Raw genomic sequence first — 24,926 nt, forward strand, 5'->3', positions numbered from 1 at the left:
AATTATTACTATGCAATCTGTCTTTTATTTTCTTGTATGCATTTTCTGTGTTTTGGGAGTAACCAATGCCTTCTACTCTTGGGAGAGTAGGATGGTCTTGCGGGTGGTACAAGTTTGATAGCCCTCGAGTAAGAGACTCTCATTATGAGAGTGAACTCAAGGGGTGTATAAGTGACCCTTGTTGCATGGCCTGGTTTGTGCATTTGGGGGTCATAAGGGGAGAAAGTATGGCATGAATGCCTTGGGGGGCATAAGGAATGTGGGGTTAATGAACTTATGAAATATCTTTGTTTGCCATGAGGTGGCATTGTGATCTACCATTCTTGCAGTCTCCTTAGGGTATTTGGTCCACTACCACCCATGTAAAATCATCACATTTTGTGATGAAGTGTAGCCTTGGTTGGGAAAGTGTTGTTGAGTGTTTTTCCCTTGCTTGTTGTGTTTGCATGTCTATAACCTATCTAGGGCTTGGTTCTCCAAGCTCGAGGGTGGCTTCTAGTAAGCCTAGGATGGGAGGTGAGCACTCCATGGTCAAGCCTTATGATTTATTTCAGGTTGCTTGGAAAGGAAAGAAAAAGTCAAGCTAGGTGTTGTTGTTTGTACTTGGTTTGCAGAAAAAGATTAAGAAAAGGGATGCTATATTTTCAGTTGCAGGAATGTAAATAAAAAGTTGCATATTGTATTTTCCTTTAAAAGAAAATGTATCTATTTTATTTAAAGTTCTCATTTAATAGAAATGAGAGACTAGTTGGGTATATCGCCCCTTTGTATTGTTGGTTATATTGTATTCTGAACACACTTTAAAGAAAGGCATTATTTTTATTAAGTATTATTTTGTTGCAAAAATGAAATGTTTATCTTGGATTAAGTTCCCTATAGTTACTGAAATAATATTTGTAGTATGCATGTTAGTTTTGAAAATAAAGGTTCATTTTATCTCCTTATGCATATTAAAAAAATAGGAAATGAGTAAAGTAGAAAGCTTGCATGTTAGTAAAAGAAAAATTTGCATTTAGTTCTAATTATTTATTTCCAATTACATATCATGGTTTAATAAATTTAACATGCATAACTCTAAGATTTATTTCAATGTTTTCTAGACTAATATAGTTGCTGCTTGAATTTAATTAATTCTGTCATCTTCTCCTTTATTTATTATAGAAATCAAATTAAATAATTGCACTATAGATATATGTCTAGATCTAAAAGATGAAATAAAAATATTGGTCTAATGCTGTGATGCTAGTTAATTTAATAATTTCCTATAAATATTTTAAAAAAATATAACATTATACATTTATAAAAATCTATATTAACCCTACCTATGATTTAACTATGGTTAAATTATATATATATATATATATGTATATATATGTACATATATGTACATATATATATATATATGTACATATATAGATATATGTATATATATATATATATATGTATATATATGTACATATATATATATATATATATATATATATATATATATCTATATATGTATATATATATATATATATATGTACATATATGTACATATATATATATATTTATATTAAAAAACAAAAAAAAAACAAAGAGGTTTAATTTTTTTTTTTTTTTTTAAATATTTATAGTAAATGGGGGAGCCTCGCCCCCCCCCCCCCCCCCCCCCATGCGCTGTGAGCGGCGACCGCAGCCACCACTTTGGGCCACAACCCACAGTCGGGGAGGCTTCGCCCCCCCCGTTGTGGGCGGCACCCCATAGCGACGGCACAACCGTGGCTGTGGGATGCGACCTGCAAGCACAACGACGGTCATCCCTGCGGGGAGTTCCCCCCACCGTTATCACCACCTCCCCTCCTTCAGCACCGCCCTCCTTCACCGCCCTCTATGCGGCCCGTGGTCCCATTAAACCCTCGGGCCTGCAAAACAAAAAAAGGCGCCATGGTAAAATTCGAACCCTGTAAGCCAAAAAGAATAAACCCTAACCCGGTTCAGGTTAGGGTAGGAAGATTTGTAAATGAAAAAAATAGGTTCTAGTTTGTTTTGGTTTTATAATATCATGTTCGTTTCGGGTTTTGTTTTGTTGTTGGTATTTAATAAATTCTAATTAGGTTAAATGTGGGATTTTTATAATAATGTATGTTGGAAAATAAATATCCTCTCATAATAATATATATATATATATATAGGAATCTATAAATCTAACATTAATTTAATTATTTTATTTACAATTATATAACCGTTAATTAAGATGATTTATAAATTTAAAATACTTATGAAGTTTCATCTTTTAGAAAATTTTATAGCAAATTTGGTAAGTTATTTTGGCTATGGGGGATTATTTTTAGTCCACCTAGATATAGTTTTTTTTGGAGATTACATTTTATAGGGAAATTTTCATTATGGATTTAATTGACCCTTTAGTTGAATTAGATTAATCACATTTCAATTATTGTTAAAATAAAATATAGGCATTAATAATCTAAGTGCTAGGACTAATTTATTTAAGTTCCTAAAAGCAATTAATGGATATTAGAGATTAATACTACCTTTGTCAATTAACTTAGAGATTTTTGGTTAAATTAATTTACTGATTAAAATTGATGAGATAATAAATAACTCTTTTAGTATTCCGCATTTAATTTAAATTATTTTCGCTTACTTGAATTAGAGGTTAGAGTTAACTCAATACATAGTTAAGACAAAACTTGTTAGTGCATTTCGTATTTGCAAATTTAATTTTATTAGGTTGTTATTTTTAAAAAAAAAATTATCCCATTCGTGACCAAAAGTTTGGGCATGACAAAATCTTTGACAACAGCTCTTCAGATGAGGCAAACATTGATGCACTAGTTGAAGAAGTGGAGAAGCTAAATGGTTAGAAGTGTCTAAGCCCAGTTAAGAGCTATACAATAAGGCCTGTGAGGACCAGCCTTGTTAGGAGCTACCCAAGTTACTAAGATTTGCAAACACAAGTTAATGTGTCACCTGGTTAGAGGATTTAATGATCAGAACTATTAGGATCTGAGTACACCCTGTTAGGAGTGACCTTGTAAGATGATATTCTTGTTGCAATTGTTAGGGAGACAACAAGTACAAATGATCTCAGTATAAGACCTTATGTGTCTGATAAGATCTGCTTCAGAATATTACAACATCACAAATTCTTCATATCTCAACTCCTCCGATCTTCGCACTATGAGAAATACAAAATTTTCTCATCACATATCACACTATCAAGCTCATGTATATATATCCTTTCATACCTCATCACAATTAAAATCATCATAAGGTTGGCTAGAACCTTATTACAATTCCCTAGGTTCAATGCATCTAGACAATCTTGCATTGTACACTTTAGTTATGTCGGCCACAGACATAACAAAGCCAATTCTGTTTCGTTTTACTGATCTAAGTGATTTTCATCACTATCGGTTAAGTCTCCATCAACTAATTTGTTCTGTCAAACAAATTTTGTTCACTTGATTGATTCAGCATGTGTGGTCACAAATGTATCTTCATCTGAGAGTCTTCAATGCTGCTTCAAAACCACATCATCTTAATCTTCATGATTTTCATGTAGTGGTTGTCAGAATGTAACACTGTCTACCATTTATCGGTTGAAGTCCTAATTATCAGTTTTGATAAAATTGTCTCTTCTTTATCGGTTAAGTCTAGCCAGTAGAATTGTAGGACTTAGACAACTTAAAGAAACATAGTTGCCATCAATGACAACATACAAAATAGTCATCATACATAAATCTAATATGTTGGTATTATGGATGTGTTGCATTGGTTTTGTCATTTATGTCAACACTTATCAACACTTATCCTTTTGGAGATCTTTGGTTATGTTCACCGGCAAGTTCAGTGACTTATGCATAGCCACCAATTTATTGTTCATCGGCACTGAGGATGACTTGTTATCATCTAGAGATCACTTGGTTATGTCGAAGACATGGTTTGGACACTTGGTTTTTCTATTTTGGTTATTGGTCTAATCGGGTTGATATATTTGCTACTACTGGCAAATTGGTCTAGGTTATGGACCGACATGCATTATCTATTCTAGATTAGCATGACACATTATAGAGATTATATTGTCATAATTGCATTGAGCTAACATGATGCATCACATCTTGACTTATCTGTAATTGACTTAATTGTAATATTCTTTATTAGCCGACCTACACATTTGGTCTTAGGTTTTGGTATATATGTAAGATCTCATTTGTGAGATGACATAAGAAAGAAAGAAAAGAAGAGAGAAGGTATATGATTGTGGTGTTGTAACATGGTATGTGTGAATATTTAAGATCATATGAGCAAACCATAGAGAAGGAGATTATCAGAGCTTAACTAGTAGTGAATCCAACATTGGAGATGCTACTTTGAATAGTACATTATCATTGGATTTAATCATTGAATTGTAGTCAGTGTGACTCCTATTTTGTGATTGAGTAGTGAGCTCTAGGCGGTTGGCCTTTCTGCATGTGTAGAACCCCATTTGTATACACATACTATCTACAGTAGTATCATCTAATTGTGGGTAAGGTTTCACATCATGGTTTTTCCCTTTATAGGGTTTCCGCATACAAATCTTTGTGTTATGTGTTGTGGATGTTGTTTCTCTTTCTGTTATATGCATTGAGTTTCACCGGTACTGATATTAATTGTGAGACTATTAACCAACATTAAGTTTGGTTCATCGGTATTAAGTATCAAGTTTGATTAAGTTATATTTGTATTGAAATTAATTGACAACTGATTCACCCCCCCGCTCTCAGTTTCCTCCAGGTCCTAACATAATCTTTATGCACAACAAACATATACTAGTTGCATCAAGCAAACAAACATTACCGGTTTAGTTCAAATGATCAAATGCCAACAATATGTCTAATCTTGGTAGAGTTCATTAGGATGCAGTCAAAAGAGTCTTCAAATATTTGAAGGGTACCTCAAAGCATCCTTTGTGTTATCATGGTAATTTAGTTGGAGACATGATTTCCCTTGATACTTGTGGTTATGTGGATTCAAACAGGGAAGGAGATATTGATAGCAGAAGATCCACCAATGCTTATGAGTTTACTTTATTTGGTGGTGCAACTAGTTGGATGAGTAAGTGATAAGTTGTGGTTTCTTTGTCCACTACTGAAGAAGAGTATATGGTAGCTACTCATGCTTGTAAAGAGGCCATTTATCTTAAAAGAATATGTTCACCCAATGGAATAAAACAAGGAGTCATTACAATTTATTGTGACAATAAAAATGCAATCTACCTAGCTAAGAATCCGACATTTCATGACCGGACCAAGCACATTGATGTTCAATATCATTTTGTCAAATATATGTTCAAAGATGGTAGGGTGAAGCTGGTTAAGGTAGAAACTTTGATGAAGGTTGCAGATTCTTTAACTAAGGTTGTGACCACAAAGAAGTTCAGATTGTGCTCAGAGTCTATGGGCCTCATGGCCCCTAGCAATTGATTCATTTTATTGATACTCCCTTTGCTCTTGCAAGGTGTTCGACAAGTGAGCGATTGTTGGGAAAATGGTGTCTAACCTTGCATTTACATGAGGTTACTATTTATAGTAACTTTTCATTTGAGCATAAAATGGTGTGAAATTCTCCCTGAAGCTTCTAGTTGGCTAGATAAGCATTCCGATAAAGTTACGTCACAAGATCACAACTATATTTGAAGATATTAAATTTTTTGTTTTGGAGGGGACCAATGAAAGGTTTAAATTTGATTTTAAGGAATTTAGAGGCCTTGAAACACCCTAAAAAGTGGGTTTAAATGGTGTAGTAGTTTACAAGGCAATAGATAACTTCGTGAGCTTTTCGGTGCTTCAAACAGTTCATCAATAGAACACACAGTTCTCAAGTTATGGCCTCTACAAGTTTGTATTCCTGAAACAGGATATATAAAATACATTAGACACATAAATGAGTTGTAAAAAGGGAGGGACACATCATAGAAGGGAGATAAGGTCGGCTACACCTTATTGGGTGGTTTTAGCCCATGGTTTTGTAATACTGTTTGATGGTTTCTTGCATTGTATCTCCTATATATGAGGTGTGTGAGATAGAGGTTGTGTGAAAGAGTCTTATGGCTATTGAGTTACCTCTGAATCTCTGATTAGTGGTACTCCTGCGAAGAGATTTCTTTGTAAGTATATTGTAATTTGTTTTGATTGCTAAATAATATATGGGGCGGCTTTTGGAGTGTGGCATTTTTCTCTCGAAAGGGTTTTCCCCATGTAAATCACTGTGTTATGGTTTGAATATTATATCTATTTCTATTTTCTATAACTATTGTGAGGATTTGTAAAATTTTTTGCATTACCCTCCTCTCAAGATTAGTGTAGGAGGTTGTTCTGCTACTTAACTTCCTTACAGTAGGCTTGTAATGTAAATTTTTCACTCTTTGGGTACCACAAACTGTAGTCCAAAGTGCCCTAAAAATACCTAAAAAATTCTTCTAACTATGTTTACATGAGATTGCTTTAGAGTTGATTGTAATCTAGCTACCATGCACACAATTTGCAAAATTTCTAGCCTAGAGGCAGTTAGATGTAAAAAACTTTTAATAATTAATCTATACAAGGTTTGATCAACATCAGGTGACTCATCATTTTTTCTCAACTTGCATCCAGTCACCATGGGAGTACTAATAGGCTTACAATCATCCATTTGAAACTTCTTCAACATATCCTTTGCATACTTGGTTTGTGAAATGAATATCCTTTTCTCAACTGGGATATTTACAAACCAGAAAAGTAGGACAACTCTCCTAACATGGACATTTCAAATTTTGATTGCATTTTATCAGCAAAGTCCTTATATAATCTATCTATGTACACAACAAAGATAATATCATCTATATAAACAACTATAATCATGATATTACCTTCATCTTTGATGTATAAGTCATTGTTAGCACATCCTTTCTTGAAGCCTTGTTGATGTAGATACTTGTCAAGTTTGGAGTACCATGCTCTAGGTGTTTATCTCAAACCATATAGTCCCTTCCTCAATCTTTACATAAAATCTCCGTTTTTAGATGACTTAAATCCTTAAAGTTTATCAATGCATACTTCTTCTTTAAGGTTGCCATTTAGGAATGCAGATTTGATATCCATTTGATAAAATTTATAACCTTTGTAAGCTGAAAAAGCTAAGAAAATCCTAATGGCCTTGATTCTAACAATAGGGGCAAATGTTTCTTCAAAGTCTATTCCCTCTACCTATGAGTATCCTTTGAATATAAGCGTAGCCTTATTTCTTATTACCTTGCCATCTTCATTAATTTTATTCCTAGAGACCCACTTTATGCTAATTACATTTTTATCAGCAAGCATAAGCACTAAATCCCAAGTTTTGTTCTTTTCTATATATTGTAATTCCTCTTTTGTTGCCTTTACCCATTCTTCACTCTTGTTGTCTTCATTGTAATTCTTTGGTTCCATTTCAATAAAGAGACAAAAATTGACTTGTTCATTTTTTCTTGCATGTCTTCTCCTTGTCTACACACCTTCATTCTTGTTTCCTATGATCTAATCTTCAAGGTGATTCTTTTGCACATATCTATTTGGGGGCTTGTTAGTGACTTCTTCATTTTCAGATTTTTCTTCATCTTTATAGCACAATTCCTCAATTTTATTTTCAGCATTTTGGTTTTCTTTTTACAAGTCTTCATCAACTATTACATTTACACTATAAATAACCTTTTTTGAGGCATTTATTAAAGTATTTGTATGCCTTTCTATGAGTTGCATTACCCAAGAATATGCCTTCATCACACATTGCATCAAAATTTCCTAGCCCATTCTCATCTCTTTTATAAATTATAAAGTACTTACTTCCAGAGACTTTGAAGTACTTAACAAAGGGTTTCCTACCATACCACAACTAATAAGGTGTCCTTTTGTTTTTCACTCTTAATTAAGCTCTATTAAGAGTATAGACCATTGTATGGACAACCTCTTTCTAGTAGACATCAGGAAAGTTTGATTCATTTAGCATTGTTCTTGCCATTTCTTTAACCGTTTTGTTTTTTCTCTCCACAACATCATTTTGTTGAGGTATTCTAGCAGCAAAAGATTGTCTTTTTATTCCATGTTGATCACAATATTCTTCAAATTCATTTAAAGTGAATTCACTTCTATGATCTGAGCTTAATCATTTTACTTTGTATCCTTCTTTCTCAACTATTTTTCTAAAAATTTTGAACTTTTCAAATGCTTGTGACTTGTCTTGTAGGTAAGTTATCCAAATCATCCTTGAGTAATAATCTATAAATAACATGATATAATTTTCATCATTTAAAGCTCTTGTTCTAGTAGGACCACATAAGTTTGTATGCACTAGTTCCAATGGTCTTGTGGTTGAGTATTCTTTTGTCTTGAAGCTTACCCTAGTTTGCTTTCCTTTTTGACACTCATCACAAATAGTGTTTGTTGGTTTATTAATCTTAGGTATGTTTCTCGCATATACCTTTGAGCTCACTTTGAAAAGATTGTCAAAGTTTATATAGCCTAATCTTCTATGCCATAACTATATTTCATCAACCTATCCCATCATGTATTGTGACTCATGACACTCTTTTAGATTATACACATTTTCATCAATACTTTTACTTTTAGCCACAAGCCTTCCAGTTCTTTCTCTCCTAATTTCATGGCCTTTAGAATCAAACATGAATTTGTACCCATTGTCACACTTCTAATTGACACTAAGAAAGTTTTGTTTTAGCCCTTCCACATAGTATATGTCCCGTGTCAATGATTTTCCATCTATCTTTAAGGTTCCTTTGCCTTTTATCTTGATGGAGGAGTTGTCACCAAACTTGATTGAACTTCCATTCCAATCTTCATGTTTGGTAAACATATATTTGGTTCTAGTCATATGATTGGAACAACCATTATCAATCACCCAAAGATTTTTCCTTTTGGCATGAAGTGTTGTTGTACTAATAGGTTTGACACTGCCTTCTCTTTACCCTTTTCTTTCCAAATTTGTTTGATCTCTTTCTTCTTCTTAGTTGCAACATTTGACTCATATTTTTTCAAGGAACATCTACTTTCTTTTCTTGTTTTATAATCTTAGATCTATGATGTTTAGAAATATGGCCAAAATTGTTGCACTTGTAGCATACTATATTTTCTCATTAAATTGATGAGTGTGGAATCATTTACTTGACTAATTTGTTCTACTGCTACACTCAACACTCCTGTGTCCTAGCTTGTTGTAATTATAATAAACTATTTTCATATTTCTGAAAGGAGTGAAAGGATTATTTCTTTTGAATTCTACAGTTGGTCTATTATAGAAGTGTTTACAATTTGAAAATTTGTGACCATACACACTAAACTTATAATAGTAGCCTAGGAAATGAGATACATAGTAGTTGTTGCACTAAGTATCATTCCATGTTGGTCTTCTTGTAACAGAAGGCCTTCTAGGTCTTTTTCATGTATCTTTGACTCTTGTGAAGCCATCATCTTTATGCTTGGTCTTCTCTTCTAGGACTATATTCTCTTGTTTTAAAGCATCGGAGACTCTATTTTTACTATGAATAGGGGATTTGAAATTAGTCTTCTTCTTCATAGTTTCTTTTGCTTTAGAGGTCTCCCCTTGTTCATATCCTAGACCTTGATTATCTTTATTCTTCTTTTGCCTATTGAGCATGTCATTTAATGAATTTGTATTGCTCTCATATTTCAATCTCAACATGAAATCATCCTTACATTTCTCAAATTTATTTCCAAGAGTTACAACTTCTTGTTCCATCTTTTGACATTCCTTTTCTTTTGCATTCAATTCTGATTTTATTACATCACTCATCCTCTTGGCTTCTTCTAGCTGATTTCTCAAAATGATGATGTTCTGATTAGACTATTCAAGGATCTTGCTCAACTAATTTTATTCCTTTATGGCTTAGTTCTTTTACTTGTAATTCTCTTTATTTAATATATTGATTTATTCAAGATCACAGATTAGCTCTCCTTCAAGGTCAACTTCAATATCATCTTCATTTCCCTCATCACAATCAAACAAATTTTGATTTTCAAATTGAGCTCCACTTTAATTCTTTGAATTTTTCTTCTCATTTAGAACCTCTTCAGCCATGAAAAAGTTAATCTCTTTCTCACTATCACTATGATCCTCAGTTGACTCACTTTAATCATCAAAGATGTCACTATCTAAGGTAAACTGACTTTTCTTCTTTTGGAAATTTCTTCTCCTTGATTTGAATTTTTTTTACCTTTGTTCTTCATACTTTTCTCATCATTATCTCCCTTCTCCTCATATGGACACTTAGCAAAAAATTGTATTATCTTACCATAGTTTAAATAATTGAATGGAAAATTACCTTTGTATTTACTAGTTCATTTCTTTAGCTTCCTAAAAAATTTCTTTTGGGTTGTGTCAATATTTTCTTCATCAACATTTGTTGTCACTTCCTTCCCTTTTTTAATAGAGTTGAAGGAAATTCTCTCTTTGATGACTCAACAATCACAGTCCTCATCTCATAAGTTGATAATGAACCAAATTATTCATCCATGGAGAATTTTTTTAGGTCCTTAGTTTCTTCTATGACAGAGACTTTTGTGTCATACTTTGTAGTTAGGGATCTTAGCACCTTCTTCACTATGAATTTATCTACACCATCCTCACCAAGCCCTCTGAATGAATTTACTATTTCATCCACCATTTGTATATAATCAAAAATATTTTCTTCTTCATTCATCTTTATAACTTCAAACTAAGCTCTGAGATTTTTTAGTTTGGCCTCCTTCACCTTAACATCTCCTTCGTACATTCTCTACAATGCATCCCACGTTTCCTTTGTAGAATTTTAGTGCATAACTTTTACAATTTTTATATCAATTAACCTTCTTAGAATGGCATGTTTGTATTTGGCATTGTACTCATATTCCTTTTTAGCATCAGGGTCAGTAGGTGGAGTTTGGGGAACGGTATAACCCTTTTTAACTAACATCTAGACATCACAACCTAAGGAGGATAGATAGGTTTCCATTCTTTTTCTTCAAAAGGCATAGTTTGTGTCATCAAACATTGGCACTTTAATAGAGTAGGATTCATTTCTAGCCATTGTGTTCACAAACCAAAATCTACCCAAGTTGGAGAAAGCTTATCTAATGGGGAACCTAGGGGAACCTAGTGCTATGATACCAATTGAAGGAACACAAATAAACCACTAAGAGGAGTGAATTAGTGGAAATTAAAAATTTACTTTCTAATAAATCAAGCACTAATAATGGTAATGTAGAGAGATCAAAACACGAGCACAAGTAAAGCATATAGACATATAACACTAAATATACGAGGAAAACCCACTATGGGGAAAAGCCTTAGTTAGAATAGCTGCTAGATTCTATTTCTCTAATCCAACCTCACAATGAAAATATTTTTGATTACAATTTTATGGGAACCAACCCAAAGGAGCACCAACCCCCAATCTATGCAACCACTTAGATGAATTATAATAAAAGGATTTTAATGACAATTTAGGTACCTTGTTACAAATAATGTTTTGCAACTCTCTATTGTACTCTGCACCTTTGCCTCTGTTTCTTTCTCTATCTTCCCTCTTTCTCTCCAATAGAAAAATATTCTCTAAATCTATTTTGGCTCTGTATCCTTTTCTTCTTTCTATTATTCCCTTCTTTCAATTCTCCTCTCTGATTTGCTCTTTTTTCTCTCTATTCTCCACTACTCTTTCAATTTTTCTCACTTCAAAACGTATTTTCATAATTACCTTTTGTTGATCTCTATCTAGCTCATAAAAACTCCCACCTTTTCCTTAATTAAATGCACTTGTCGAGCCACATAAGATTTAATCTTGGTCAATTTGCCTTACACATTGATAGCCACTAATATTTATTTTTCCATCTTTTGTTTCCCAATGTTTCCTTTTTAGCATTTATTTCCTTCCTTAGAAAAAAAAGAATTTGTCTTTGGCAAACAACATTAGTATCATACTTGCCACATCTATAAGATTTTCTTTGGTCAGTGAGTCAACCTTGGTCAACCATCCCACTCTATTGGGTCATTATGGAAATCTCTCTTAGCTCTCGTTGATGCCCCAGATCTCATGGATGACCATATTTACTCTGTAAGTGAACCTATCGATGAGACTCCATAGTTTCACATTGATGAACACAATTCTCCCATTGTTTATCTGATTGATGAGACAAAGAAATTATCTTATCGATGTGTCCATGTCTACTCGATGCCTTTCCACTCAAAAGTTCTTCATGTGATTGATGTGACATACCCAAAGTCCCCTCGATATAGAAATCTTACAATTCACCTTTCTTGATCGATGAGACATATATTATTTTTATCAATGTCTCAATGTTTTCTTGATGGAGATGCTCACTTCACTACAATCTCTCATTGGCTTGTATGATCAGTGAGACAATCACAAAGTCATGTTGACCACATCCTTACACTACCGCGAGCTCACACTACCTTGATTATGTTGGCAATAGACACTACACATGTCATCAAAAAATTTATCAAGTGTATTCATTGATGGCAACCCTTTTTAGTGATCCCATCCATAGTGTGTTATTTCAACATACTGGAAGTCAGAGTGCAAATTTGGTTGAGTCCGACAAGCTAGAACAGAGTATGCAGGAGAGTTTAGTATTTTGGTTGGCACTTTATTTTGGGTTATCATTTTGTGTTGCAGATTTTTGATAAGGCTATTGGATGGATGTATTTCCTTATTCGAAAATATTAGCCTCCAGTGATGTTTGGTTCATCAATTAGAAGCTTTGGTATATCAATTTTTGGTTTGTCAGTGCAGAACAACGGTCTTGTATGGATAACCCATATGCGTATTATGTGGATTGATTTTGGTGATCATTTATATAGTCCAAATTCTTTTTCCGATGGTTGTGGTAATGTGTAATCAATTGTTTTGGTACTCATGGTGATTTGATCGAGTTATGAGATCTGGTATTGCAGTTGGTTTTTTAGTTGTTCAGTGTTTTGGATTTTGCTCTGTATTGCTCTGTGTTGCAATATCTTGGTTTGTAGATTTGGCAAAGTGTTTGGGACATTCATATGTGTCCTCAATTTAGATGGTTCATGATTTTGAGATGCACAAGTGAATCTTTTAGTTTGATAATCAGTTAAGTTAGTGTTCTTGAGGTTTGATATAATGATGATGAAGATTCTAGTATGTGGTGATGTTGCAGTTGTTTATGTGGTAATTCATGATTATTTTGGATGTTTCTAGATCATTTTCTATCCATGTTGATGGTCCACATTGATCATTGTGTTCATTATTGATGATTTTCCTTATCTAGTGGTGTTCTTCATGTTCTTGACCGACATGATAATTGTAGCATGTTGTGGATGTTCGTGGCATAATTATTAGAGGTGTTTCATGTTCGAGGTGTTGAGTTAGGTCCATACTATGTCCTAGATAACATTTCTTTTGTCCACATTAGTATTTGGGTTAGGATCTAGCCAATAGTTTGCACATGTTTCATTATTTGTAGAGTGTTCTTGAAGCCGACATGAAGTTTATGTAATTCCTTGTTGTGGATATATAAGAGAGATTGTTATGATCATTTTGGATATGGGTTGAGGTGTGAAATATGTTGGTGATTGTTGGTGCATAGTTTTACTTGCATAGGTTAGAGATTTATGCACTAGATTATTGCAGAACAATGGAGCAGCGGAGTATTGAATAGAGTGAGAAAAATTTGTGTTATGTGCTTAACCGAAACTAAACCCAAGCTTTTGTGGATGCTATTTCCTAGTTCAAAGTCTTCAGTAATGTATTGGAATTCATCTATAAGATAGTGAGTCTTCCTTTGGCAATAAGACTCTTTTTTTTTTACTAGTGAGCTCTAGGAAGTGTGCCGGAATGCATGTGCATTCCTAATGTAATATTCTTATACTTCTAACAAAGTATAATTATATTGTGGGTGTAGCATCCTAAAATTGTGACACTTGCAATTTCGACTGCATTTGGGTCTTCACGATGGCGGCGCAACGTTGAACTTGAATGGAGACCTCGAAACCTATTTACAACACCAAAAACTACATTTTTCTGCACCTTGGCATGATCCCTCCTTGCACCCTACTATCCCGGGAGGTGGGACCATGGCGCCCAGTGCCCTGGTCCCTAGCCCTATTTTGGGCCCAGTCTCCTTTTGGGCATCGGGTCTTGAAGTTTGCAAATTGGAAAATATTGTTTCTAGGTCGGCCTAAGGTCAGGAAAATCAGTCTCTCAACCCTAATTGACAAGTATATAAACTACTTTTCCTCTCCTAGAAAGGGAGGAAGGAAATAGGCAAGAGCAAGAGGTGAAAGCGATATTCAAACATTCAAACATTCAAGCATTCAAGTATTCCTTCAAGCAATTGAGCATTCTAAGTCTCCATTCAAGGCTAGGTGTTGCATTCAAGACAAGGATTCAACCATTGAAGAGGAGATCACTTACAACACATAACACATAACATACATTACACCTTCGCATGTAAGAATACAAACATTCTTACAACAAGGTATCAGTACTTGTTTACATTACAAACATTTACATTTACAGCATTCTCATTTCTTGGTTAATTCCAAAACTGGGGTTTGACCTAAAGGCAAACCCCTAATCCGTAACCCCCCAATCGTCCTCTCTTTTCTATGTGTAGGTTGCAGGTATGCGGCTGTAATTGAAGATCAGGAATCCTTGTGCAGAGATGAACAGGTCCCCCTTCGTTTCGCGGATTTTTCGGAGGACCGTGTGCACGTCGGGCGCCATCGTCCCATCAACTTTTGCTGAAACTTGTAGAACAACACTGTCTCGACATTTTACTACTAATTCCAGGTCCGCAGCTTCATCCCATATCCCTATCTCTGTTTACAAGCGAATCTTTCTTACATTACATGCATTCCTAGTTCAATCATTCTATCTATATTCTTTACAAAAGAGGGTATCCTTGATGTCTTAACCCTTGAAACTCATTTAGAATCCAATCCTGCATTGTGTGGGATTGTATCTTGTGGGTTTCAACCCCTCTTTTGAATGTAAAGTCTCTCCTAAGTGAAAACCATCAACCCTAGTGACCTCCCTTCTCTCTCCTTGGAGTTGGGGAGGGGAGAACAACTAGGGTTCAATTTTTCCGCTTTACATTTTGGTGAACCCAATGTGAACATCCTCATTCTGATTATTCATGGTTAGATCTGAAAAATTTGCTTCCTTAATTACATTTCCATGTTTGATCTTTTGCAAATTTTAGAGGCTAATGGCATAAAAACCCTAAAATTTTCTTTTTAGTAATTAAACTTGTGGAATGTTTAATTGTTAATGCTTGTTTCAGATTTACCCTTCTATTGCAAATTGTCAATTCATATTTGTGCTTTAATTCTGAAAATTAAGTGGTTAAGTGTCCAAACCCTAATTTTTAAAACCTTCTTGATTCAACCTTTGACTGATAATTTCACTGATCAAAACACCTCCAAATCGGCTGTAATTTTGGATTCTGCAACAAAATCACAATATCTTTCATCCCTAAAAATTTGGAAAAAAGTTGCAAGGACCGTGTGCACCCCGAGCACCATCGTCCCTGACATTTTTTCTGAATTTTCAGGAGCTAGATCTTACTGTATTTTTCTGCTAAAATCCAGAATTTAGGCTAATTTTATCAATTCTAACACTTTCAAAATTAAAGTCAAAGTTGGTCTAGTGATTGCTCGGATAAAGGCTTATAATCATTCAAAAATTGTTGAAATTGAAATTTGTGTTAAAATTGTGTTTCTTACAGTCCTAAATCTGAAAAGTGTGTTGGCATTCATTCGAAATTTCAGTGCTTTATTCAAATTTTTGCAGTTTGTGACTTTTGAAATTAAGTGTTTAATTGCAACAACCTTGATTTCCACTTTCAAAATTGAATTTTGCATGAAATTGAGTCAATTTTTAAAATTTCAAAACTTGCATTGCTTTTAGTATTCCCTCTAAAATCATAAAATTCAAAATTTCAGTTTCCCCCTCTTTTTCAAAATTCAAATTTTACATTTTTCAACAATCTTGGTAGGGTTCAATTTTGAGATTGCAACTTTAATTTGGCCTATCTACAAATCGTAAAATCACTCAATTTTTTCAGATTAGCTTTAAAATCATCATAACTTTCATCCCTGAAAATTTCAAAAAAAGTTGCGAGGACCGTGTGCACTCCGTTCGCCATGGTCTCGGACATTTTTTCCGAAATTTTGGGAGATTGTCCTGATTGCATTTAACAGCTTACATCTAGGAGATTGGCTGATTTTATTGAAATTTACTACCTCTAAAAATTCAAAATCTTCTATCTCTCTTTAGTGCATGAGTTTTACAACAATAAGCCCTACTTACACTATTCCCGTTAGACGAAGCCTTAGAATTAAGTCCTTCCAAGGTTTAATTACTGAGGAGATGGAACCTAATTTGAATGGCCTATTTAACGAGGACATGGGTAATTCCTCTAATCCTCTTAATGATGAAGAAGCTCTCCATGAGGTTTCTGTAGAACAACTTTCAAAATTAGATAACCAATTTGATGATTTTCGACAATGGATGTCTCAAGAATACGCCGATAGTCAAGCTCTTTCATTAATTGAGGGTCTAAAACGTATGGTTCAAAGTGATAAGAATGGAATTGATATTTTGCGTGGTATTGCACACATTGTGGATTCGAATGTGATGCCTATGAAGAGTTGTGCTGAAACTTTGGGTTATACACAACCTCCTACTCAAGTTAATCATTCTATTCCTTTGACAACTCCTATTGCTAGTATACCTACTTTTACATCAAACATAGTGACTACATCAATACAAGACATTCCTCCTATGATCACTAGTCATGGGGGCAATCCTTCTTCTTCAATCAACCCTCTTCCTTCATTCAATCCAACTTCTTCATTCATTCCTTCAATGAGTGTCCCTATTTCATCTCCACAAATAAACATGATGCAAGGGGGCAATTCATTTAACCATTCCATTCCTCCTTGTAGTGTTCCTCCTTTCCAATCATCTCCTATGACTAACTATCATAGTGTCCCACCACCTTACTCTCAATCAATACCTTCTTTCAATAACATAATACCTCCATCACAATCTAACACGTCTAATATGAACTCTTCGACTGAAGCGACCATTAACAATCTTGTACAAACTGTCTCTTCTTTGCAGCAACAAATTGCCTCTATGAATCAATCTAAGTTTAGTGTGCCCACATTTGATGTCGCAAGCCCACTTTCTCTTGACATTGTTCGAGCTATTACCCCTAAACATGTTGAAATTCCGCATTTGGAGCTTTATAATTGTAAGGGTGACCCTCTAACACATGTTAAGACCTTTCAAACAATATGTACTAATTTTGCTTATGACCAAAGGTTTCTTGCAAAACTATTTACTAGAACATTAAGAGATAAAGCCCTACAATGGTATTGCTCATTACCTTCCTATTCTATTACTTCTTTTGAACAACTTGCAAATGCTTTTATTCAACAATTTCAAAACAATATAAGTCCTAAAGTTACTTTGATTGATTTAATGCATTGTAAACAAGGTGTTAAAGAAAAAGTGACTGATTTCATTGGTAGATATAAGCATTTGTATACTCAAATTTCTTTTCCAGTACCTGACAATGACATTCAAAGAATCTTTATTTCTAATTTACAAAAAGATATTAGAGAAAAACTTCTGTTTTCTGAGTTTACTTCTTTCCAACAGTTGTGCGCAACTCTTCACAATTATCAACTGACTGTGAGTCAAATGGAACAAGCAAATCCTATGGCTCCGAGTGATAAGGGTGATAGTAGTCAACAACCATTTGGGAAGTTTAAACCAAACAGAGAGTCCATTAAATTCAATGAAAACATCATCAACAACAATGTGAATGCAGCATCAGGTGTGCCTCCTATTTCTAAGTTTTTCAAGAAAGAAAGAAAGTTTACTCCTTTGAATGAATCATTGCATAGTATTATGAATAAGTTATTGGAACAAAATGTGCTTACTCTTCCTCCTATAAAGCAAATAGATCCTGCAAAGATTAATTCACCCTATTTTGATAACAAATCTTTTTGTCAATTTCATCGTCATCCTGGGCATGATACTGAAAAATGTTTTGCTTTAAAGGGTAAAATTCAAGATTTGATTGATAATAATACTATCTCTGTTTCTGGTGTGAATGATAAAGGCAACACATCTGTAGCTCCTCCTAACCAAAATCTTAAGATTTTTATTGATCTATTGCCTTCTCATACCTCTAATGCGATTGATACTAATGATTCCTCTGTCTCACCTGATGATCTTGTGTCTATGACTCCGAATGTGATTAACTTTGTAGAGCAGCAGAAAATCCCTAAAGAACCTTCCATCACCTTTGATTCCAGTGAAACTATCAGGGCACCTGATGGTCCTTTATATGTAGCTGCAAAAGTCAAGAATACACCTTGTCGTGGAGTGCTTATTGATCCTTCTTGTATGGTTAATATCATTACTGAAGAATTTCTTTTTACTTTGCAATTGAATCAAGTGATCTATGACGAAACAAATGTGGTTGTGAAATTATTTGATGCATTTTCTTCTCCTGCAATTGGTTCTCTACATTACCTATTGAGGTCCATAACAAATCCCTTGATATGAGCTTTGCTATTATTCCATCATCCGAAAAATTTCGTGTGAAGCTAGGCTATCCTTGGCTATCTTCCATGAAAGCTATTGCTTCTCCTATTCACAAGTGTTTGAAATTTCCCCATAATGGTGAAGTTGTTACTGTCAATCATAGCCTCTTTAAACTAGCTGAAAGAACTTCTAGCATTCCTATTGATTACTTTTGGCCTAAACAATTCCAATCTCTTCCTCTGCGAAGTGATCATCTTTTCAAAGCTTATCAAAGGTGGAAAAAAGATATGATCCTATCTCTAAGTGAACCTAGAACACCCAAAATTGATATTCCTATCATTCTTGAGAAGGAAGTTCTTCCTTTGAAAGATAAAACTAATGTCTTTCCTCAAGAAGATTCCCAACCCATCCCTATGAATGTGACTATGCCTATGACTAATAAACTTCCTAAAAGTAGACCTATACTTCCTCGTCATGATGGACTTGGTCTCCTTCCTAAACCAAATATTCCTCCCTTATATGGAGCAGTTCCTCCTCCTTCCTCTTATGGAGAGAAGAGACCTTCCTCTTCTCCTATTATTCAACCTAAGAGACCACAACCTAAACACCCAAGTGAAAAGGATGAGAACATTCCTCCTCCTCAATCTTCTCAACTTCCTACTAAGACTAGACAAAATTGTTCTGCACATGAACGCCGATGAAAGCATCATCTTAGAGCTCAGGCAGCTGCTTCTCAAACTTTGCAATCCCCCAAAACACCTTCAGCCAGTATTATTCCATTTTCTCCTCAGCCGAAGATTGAGCCGAAATCTCCTAAACATAAGATGCATGATGGTCTTGATCCTGTGCGAGTTAAAGATCCTATTTTTATAAATCTTGATGATGATATAGATGAAAATGTTATTCATGATGAAAATGTTACTCCTATTCATTCTGATAGTGAATATGAATATGTTGATGTTGATAACCATTTATCTAACGAATTTTCTAAAGCACTTATCCTAGCTCCTAGACAAGAACAACATGGCTCGGAACATGAACATAGCCCTTGTTTGGATCTTGTGATAGCTCCATCTGCTATGTTGGATGTTCCTCCTCTAGCATGTTTCCTACCTTCCTGAAATATTGATCAGCAAGATTGGGGGGTAGATGACGTGCTAGACTAGTTTCATTAGCATAGCAAACTCTCTCCTCCTCTCTTGATCTCTTTTGTTACTTCTTCTATGTGTTATTCTCATTCTTCTATTTGTTGTCCTTAGTTCTGTCTACTTGAGGACGATGCAAAGCATTGAGATCCCTTTTGGTCTCTCTCATGTTGACTCAAAAGACACATGTGCTCCCTTCTTCTAGGTGACCTTCCTTGATTGGGGAATGAAGAACAATTATGCATACATACATATGATATACATGAATTATCATACAACATACTGACCCTGAGGAAAGCGAAGTCACCTTGTGCTTTGTGTTTTGTGTCTATTATCCTTGGGCTTATCTCACACTTGGGGGCTAAATCCTTGTGATAACATGCTCCTTTCTCATTTCTTATATGTATCACTACCTTAAAGCAATCACCCCCGATGAGGTGTGTGCGATCGCTTTAATGTAGGGGGGCATACATCCCATTCATATCTTTTCAAGATACTTGAAAATTTCTTGACAAATTTAGCTTTGCCTTGAAAATTTTTGATATCTTTCTTGCACGACTCATAGTGAGGGAACCTTACTACTGATAGTCATGGTTCTCCCTCATGATCTTCCCTTTTACTTTGTCAATCGAAGTCGTAAGATCCTTAGTCCACTAGGGGCTTGGTGTATCTTGCCTCCTTGATGTGGTGAAAGTTTTTCAATGTTGTTTCCTTGTACTTTATCGGAAGTATGAGCATACGCTTATAATCCTGCTAAAGTGGGGGCTAAATGTAGCATCCTAAAATTGCGACACTTGCAATTTCGACTGCATTTGGGTCTTCACGATGGCGGCACAACGTTGAACTTGAATGGAGACCCCGAAACCTATTTACAACACCAAAGACTGCATGTTTCCACACCTTGGCATGATCCCTCCTTGCACCCTGCTATCCCAGGAGGTGGGACTATGGCGCCCAGTGCCCTGGTCCTTTAGGACTAGGGCACCCAGTGCCCTGGTCCCCCAGGACCATGGCGCCCAGCGCTCTGGTCCTTAGCCCTATTTTGGGCCCAGTCTCCTTTTGGGCATCGGGTCTTGAAGTTTGCAAATTGGAAAATATTGTTTCTAGGTCGGCCTAAGGTCGGGAGAATCAGTCTCTCAACCCTAATTGACAAGTATATAAACTACTTTTCCTCTCCTAGAAAGGGAGGAAGGAAATAGGCAAGAGCAAGAGGCGAAAGCGATATTCAAACATTCAAACATTCAAGCATTCAAGTATTCCTTCAAGCAATTGAGCATTCTAAGTCTCCATTCAAGGCTAGGTGTTGCATTCAAGACAAGGATTCAACCATTGAAGAGGAGATCACTTACAACACATAACACATAACATACATTACACCTTCGCATGTAAGAATACAAACATTTACATTTACAGCATTCTCATTTCTTGGTTAATTCCAAAACCGGGGTTTGACCTAAAGGCAAACCCCTAATCCCTAGCCCCCCAATCATCCTCTCTTTTCTGTGTGTAGGTTGCAGGTACGCAGCTGTAATTGAAGATCTGGAATCCTTGTGCAGAGACGAACAAGTCCCCCTTCGTTTCGCGGATTTTTCGGAGGACCGTGTGCACACCGGGCGCCATCGTCCCGTCAACTTTCACTCAAACTTGCAGAACAGCACCGTCTCGACATTTTACTACTAATTCTAGGTCCGCAGCTTCATCCCATATCCCTATCTCTATTTACAAGTGAATCTTTCTTACTTTACATGCATTCCTAGTTCAATCATTCTATCTATATTCTTTACAAAAGAGGGTATCCTTGATGTCTTAACCCTTGAAACTCATTTAGAATCCAATCCTGCATTGTGTGGGATTGGATCTTGTGGGTTTCAACCCCTCTTTTGAATCTAAAGTCTCTCCTAAGTGAAAACCATCAACCCTAGTGACCTCCCTTCTCTCTCCTTGGAGTTGGGGAGGGGAGAACAACTAGGGTTCGATTTTTCCGCTTTACAGTGGGTCTCATCCCCACCGTAGTTTTTTCCTTAATCAGGTTTCCACGTATAAATCTTTGTGTTATGGTGTTGTGGTTGCTTGTTTTGTGTTCTTATATCTTTCCTTTGATTAAATGCATTAAGTGGTTAAGACATCAAATTATAGTTAAAGGTTGTGGAACACTAATTCACCCCCCCCCTCTCAGTGTTCCTTGATTCCAATAAATTGATCGATAAGACATACTATGTCTTATCAATATGTCATTGCCACACTAATGATAATCCATACTCTTGATCAAAGAGACATGAGCATGTCACCTCGATGTCTACCTTGCAATTTTTACACATCTTGTCACATACCACATCGATGTGACAACATCGTATCAAAGAGAGGAGTTTATATCTCTCTTCAATCACACATCTCCTACCAATGATCTTCTGACCTTTAGATCCTGGTGGTTCCACGGGCCACCTTATTTTCTATGTTGTCTATTCATGTCGACACTCTGCCTTTCATCTAATCAGCGAGACATGTAGGATATCTCAACATCATACCGATGAATCCCTTCCCATTTTGTTTGATTGATGAGACTAAGAATAACTCTTGTCAAACTTCCAAATTGACCTTTCAAACCTTCCATATCGATGTGACATTTCATGCTTGTGAGACAAAGATTAACTCTTACAGAAATCATTGTACCTCATCGATGAACTTCCACAACACTCTTCACATTGGTGAGCCACTATATATCAATGAGACTAGAATAGCTCACACCAAAGGTAATGTCTCATCCACACAACTTTCTTGAGACATGCTCTAAGATGAGAAACGAAAAGCATGTGAGCTATTACTCACTTGAACTCTACACATAGGTCAATAAAAAAAGATGAAACCATCTCAACACAACTGATTGTGGCATAAATTGTTTAGACTAATTCACGCATCCAATGGAGATCAACTCAATGTCTTCGCTATCCAAATGCAACCTGCAAGCTTTGTCCAATTTGTGTAAACCCTTCTCATCTACTCAATGTCTTTTCTTCTCTATGACAATCAAATATGCAGCTTAGGTTGACATCAATGACAATCCAATGCCAACAATGCTTTATTGATCATTTGCACATTTTGGTTGACATTAACTTTCAAGTATGTGTTAGTGTGTTTGGTGTTGGAATCCAAGAACACTGAGAGGGGGGGTGAATTAGTGTTCTACTGGTAATGCTAATTTTGAACTTATTACTTATTAACTAGTTAGCAATACATAAAATTAGAATGCATACACCAAGTAACACACACAAAGGCAACACCATAACACCAAGATTTATACGTGGAAAATCCTGCAAAGGAAAAAACCATGGTGGGGTTGATACACACAATATCTATATACTTGATCAAGGTATACAAATATTACATAAGAGGGTTTGCACATGCAGAAAGGCCAACTGCCTAGAGCTCACTACTCAAACACAAAATAGGAAGTCTCACTGACTTATAGAGTATTACAAAGTGTTTACAAAAGAAAATGATCTTATAAATTGCATTTGACCATGCTGGATAAGTTTTGGTGAATTCTCTGATTCCCTTCTCTGTATATCAATTCATTGATGCTCTTGTTCTTCTCTATTTTGCGATTGGTTATGCAGTGCATGTGAAACTACACACAGACTCTTCCAATCATTGACCAAAATGCATATGAAAACTTACTGAAATATTCACAACCAAAAAAATGCATTCCATTCCATCACTGATCTATCAGTAATGTGATCTTCTTAAATATCCTTCTATCTTTACCATGTCGGCTTCCATGAGAAATATGAACAAGTCGGTTGTTGAAATATATTGAAAATCAAACATAAATCTAATGACCACGTCAGCCATCACACGTTACCACCAAAATCCATGAAGAGATAAACGAGACCAAAAGATTTCTTTAGTCGGGTCCTATCCATTATCGGGTTCCATATATTTTGATTATATGCTCTATATATCTCAATGTTTATGCCATTAGCAAAATTGCTCCCCCTAAGCATATACACTATCCCTTTGACAATACAATGTCTAACAATTTTGCATAAAGAGCATAAACATTGAGATATACAGAGCATATAATCAAAATTTGATTACCAAATACTTCTCCAAATAGAATTCTTCTCCCCCTTTGCCAACAATGACAAAGTACAACTGAACAACCCTATTTTCATTTGATATTAAAAAAAAAAAAAAGTTTAGGACAACAAGGAATGATACTTGTCAAAAATAGATTTAAAGTCCTATAAGAATTGTTTCATTGACAAAGATCAGGACTCAAGTAGGGAGGTGGCTACTTCTTGCTCTGTCTACATTGGGGAGACCTGTTCTTCCATGGCATCAATTGTGCTCATTTCCTATGTAACAGTTAAGGCATCCAGTTTCAGATAGTGCTTCTGAATAATTTGTAAGCATGGGAGTAGAACCAGTTGTAGCTCCTACAAATCTCTAGACTGAGTGCTGATCTCTTGCTCCATTTTCGTTGACTGGATGTGAAATCGGTGAACGGTTTTCCCATAAGTTGTGAAGGAATCATAAGGCGGCTTGAATGTGCTCAAGTAGGACTGCAAGTCCTTTTCAATTTTTTGCTTCTGAGCTAGCGCATCATCATAGAACAGATGGGGTTGGCAGACTTTGCTGAGTAGAAGATTCCCCTCATCTAGAGCGTCCCTTATATCCTTTTGTCCTTTCTTTAGTTCAGTCTGGAGCTCATTCAACTTCTTCACTAGAGCTATATTAAGATCTTTTTGATGCTCCTTCTTGACATTAGCCTCTACTGCCTCTTCAAGGCTCTGTACCTAATCATCTACTACTGTGCATAGGAGCTTAAGTCTAGCTAGTGATGAATCGGTGTTTGGAAGATTTATACTGGGTATCAAACCCGTAAGCGTATCCATGGCTGCTTGGATTACATCCTGCTCCTTCTTCTGTCGAATGATTTCAAGGCACTCTTGAGCTACCTTGATGCTTTGCATTAGCTCCATTTCACTTGTAGACTGGAGATCAATTGGACTGGTGAGATCAGCTGGTTTAGCTTGACTCCTAGTTGCCTTCGGAGTCTCCATCTGTGTTCTCTTCGCCGCTTCTCCCGCCTTGTCCTCTTCCGCTTTCTTCTTCTCTACTTCTCTCCTCTTCTCTGCTTCCTCATCCTCCTC

Source organism: Cryptomeria japonica, chromosome 8, assembly GCF_030272615.1.
Source record: "Cryptomeria japonica chromosome 8, Sugi_1.0, whole genome shotgun sequence".
Lineage (NCBI taxonomy): Eukaryota > Viridiplantae > Streptophyta > Pinopsida > Cupressales > Cupressaceae > Cryptomeria > Cryptomeria japonica.